The 2,500-nt window shown below is 41.9% G+C and overlaps 1 protein-coding gene and 12 non-coding genes across 14 annotated transcripts in view; 1 reads left to right on the top strand and 12 right to left on the bottom strand.

Annotated features, from left to right (window-relative positions):
- The window catches only part of plat (plasminogen activator, tissue), a 110,360-nt gene that overhangs the window by 56,325 nt on the left and 51,535 nt on the right, over positions 1-2,500 (top strand). The window lies entirely within an intron of this gene.
- On the bottom strand, positions 104-185 carry trnas-aga (transfer RNA serine (anticodon AGA)). Its single transcript has one exon. It is a non-coding gene; the product is annotated as a tRNA-Ser (tRNA).
- trnas-aga (transfer RNA serine (anticodon AGA)) lies at positions 317-398 on the bottom strand. Its single transcript has one exon. It is a non-coding gene; the product is annotated as a tRNA-Ser (tRNA).
- On the bottom strand, positions 493-574 carry trnas-uga (transfer RNA serine (anticodon UGA)). Its single transcript has one exon. It is a non-coding gene; the product is annotated as a tRNA-Ser (tRNA).
- On the bottom strand, positions 706-787 carry trnas-uga (transfer RNA serine (anticodon UGA)). Its single transcript has one exon. It is a non-coding gene; the product is annotated as a tRNA-Ser (tRNA).
- On the bottom strand, positions 919-1,000 carry trnas-aga (transfer RNA serine (anticodon AGA)). Its single transcript has one exon. It is a non-coding gene; the product is annotated as a tRNA-Ser (tRNA).
- trnas-uga (transfer RNA serine (anticodon UGA)) lies at positions 1,132-1,213 on the bottom strand. The gene has a single exon. It is a non-coding gene; the product is annotated as a tRNA-Ser (tRNA).
- On the bottom strand, positions 1,345-1,426 carry trnas-aga (transfer RNA serine (anticodon AGA)). Its single transcript has one exon. It is a non-coding gene; the product is annotated as a tRNA-Ser (tRNA).
- Positions 1,558-1,639, bottom strand: trnas-aga (transfer RNA serine (anticodon AGA)). The gene has a single exon. It is a non-coding gene; the product is annotated as a tRNA-Ser (tRNA).
- trnas-uga (transfer RNA serine (anticodon UGA)) lies at positions 1,771-1,852 on the bottom strand. Its single transcript has one exon. It is a non-coding gene; the product is annotated as a tRNA-Ser (tRNA).
- On the bottom strand, positions 1,984-2,065 carry trnas-aga (transfer RNA serine (anticodon AGA)). The gene has a single exon. It is a non-coding gene; the product is annotated as a tRNA-Ser (tRNA).
- trnas-aga (transfer RNA serine (anticodon AGA)) lies at positions 2,197-2,278 on the bottom strand. The gene has a single exon. It is a non-coding gene; the product is annotated as a tRNA-Ser (tRNA).
- Positions 2,410-2,491, bottom strand: trnas-aga (transfer RNA serine (anticodon AGA)). The gene has a single exon. It is a non-coding gene; the product is annotated as a tRNA-Ser (tRNA).

The raw sequence follows: 2,500 nt of genomic DNA, 5'->3' as shown, positions 1-2,500 counted from the left end.
TAGCACATTGTAGCATCTTTCTTGTTTTATAGACTTGTAGCACATTGTAGCATTTGATGTTAACTTAAAGTACCAATAAGGATACAAAACAAGATATAATCTTCACTGTTGGCAGGATTTGAACCTGCGAGGGGAGACCCCAATGGATTTCTAGTCCATCGCCTTAACCACTCGGCCACAACAACATGAAAGCTTAGAAACCCCTCTCCGTCGTAGCACATTGTAGCATCTTTCTTGTTTTATAGACTTGTAGCACATTGTAGCATTTGATGTTAACTTAAAGTACCAATAAGGATACAAAACAAGAGATAATATTCGTTGTTGGCAGGATTCGAACCTGCGAGGGGAGACCCCAATGGATTTCTAGTCCATCGCCTTAACCGCTCGGCCACAACAACTTGCAAACTTAAAAACCCCTCCCTGTCGTAGCACATTGTAGCATTTGATGTCAACTTAAAGTACCGACAAGGATACAAAACAAGATATAATCTTCGTTGTTGGCAGGATTCGAACCTGCGAGGGGAGACCCCAATGGATTTCAAGTCCATCGCCTTAACCACTCGGTCACAACAACTTGCAAACCTAGAAACCCCTCCCTGTCGTAGCACATTGTAGCATCTTTCTTGTTTTATAGACTTGTAGCACATTGTAGCATTTGATGTTAACTTAAAGTACCAATAAGGATACAAAACAAGAGATAATATTCATTGTTGGCAGGATTCGAACCTGCGAGCGGAGAACCCAATGGATTTCAAGTCCATCGCCTTAACCACTCGGCCACAACAACTTGCAAACTTAGAAACCCCTCCCTGTCGTAGCACATTGTAGCATCTTTCTTGTTTTATAGACTTGTAGCACATTGTAGCATTTGATGTTAACTTAAAGTACCAACAAGGATACAAAACAAGATATAATCTTCGTTGTTGGCAGGATTCGAATCTGCGAGGGGAGACCCCAATGGATTTCTAGTCCATCGCCTTAACCACTCGGCCACAACAACATGAAAGCTTAGAAACCCCTCCCTGTCGTAGCACATTGTAGCATCTTTCTTGTTTTATAGACTTGTAGCACATTGTAGCATTTGATGTTAACTTAAAGTACCAATAAGGATACAAAACAAGACATAATATTCGTTGTTGGCAGGATTCGAACCTGCGAGGGGAGACCCCAATGGATTTCAAGTCCATCGCCTTAACCACTCGGCCACAACAACATGAAAGCTTAGAAACTCCTCTCCGTCGTAGCACCTTGTAGCATCTTTGTTGTTTTATAGACTTGTAGCCCATTGTAGCATTTGATGTTAACTTAAAGTACCAATAAGGATACAAAACAAGACATAATATTCGTTGTTGGCAGGATTCGAACCTGCGAGGGGAGACCCCAATGGATTTCTAGTCCATCGCCTTAACCACTCGGCCACAACAACTTGCAAACTTAGAAACCCCTCCCTGTTGTAGCACATTGTAGCATCTTTCTTGTTTTATAGACTTGTAGCACATTGTAGCATTTGATGTTAACTTAAAGTACCAACAAGGATACAAAACAAGATATAATCTTCGTTGTTGGCAGGATTCGAACCTGCGAGGGGAGACCCCAATGGATTTCTAGTCCATCGCCTTAACCACTCAGCCACAACAACATGAAAGCTTAGAAACCCCTCTCCGTCGTAGCACATTGTAGCATCTTTCTTGTTTTATAGACTTGTAGCACATTGTAGCATTTGATGTTAACTTAAAGTACCAATAAGGATACAAAACAAGATATAATATTCGTTGTTGGCAGGATTCGAACCTGCGAGGGGAGACCCCAATGGATTTCAAGTCCATCGCCTTAACCACTCGGCCACAACAACATGAAAGCTTAGAAACTCCTCTCCGTCGTAGCACCTTGTAGCATCTTTGTTGTTTTATAGACTTGTAGCCCATTGTAGCATTTGATGTTAACTTAAAGTACCAATAAGGATACAAAACAAGACATAATATTCGTTGTTGGCAGGATTCGAACCTGCGAGGGGAGACCCCAATGGATTTCTAGTCCATCGCCTTAACCACTCGGCCACAACAACTTGCAAACTTAGAAACCCCTCCCTGTCGTAGCACATTGTAGCATCTTTCTTGTTTTATAGACTTGTAGCACATTGTAGCATTTGATGTTAACTTAAAGTACCAACAAGGATACAAAACAAGATATAATCTTCGTTGTTGGCAGGATTCGAACCTGCGAGGGGAGACCCCAATGGATTTCTAGTCCATCGCCTTAACCACTCGGCCACAACAACGTGAAAGCTTAGAAACCCCTCTCCGTCGTAGCACATTGTAGCATCTTTCTTGTTTTATAGACTTGTAGCACATTGTAGCATTTGATGTTAACTTAAAGTACCAATAAGGATACAAAACAAGATATAATCTTCGTTGTTGGCAGGATTCGAACCTGCGAGGTGAGACCCCAATGGATTTCTAGTCCATCGCCTTGACCACTCGGCCACAACAACATGAAAGCT

This window comes from Urocampus carinirostris, chromosome 5, assembly GCF_059441175.1.
Source record: "Urocampus carinirostris isolate Australia breed hairy pipefish chromosome 5, RoL_Ucar_1.0, whole genome shotgun sequence".
NCBI classification, from domain to species: Eukaryota; Metazoa; Chordata; class Actinopteri; order Syngnathiformes; family Syngnathidae; genus Urocampus; species Urocampus carinirostris.
The sequence above is the reverse complement of the archived record's forward strand: the minus strand, read 5'-3'. Positions and strand labels throughout refer to the sequence as shown.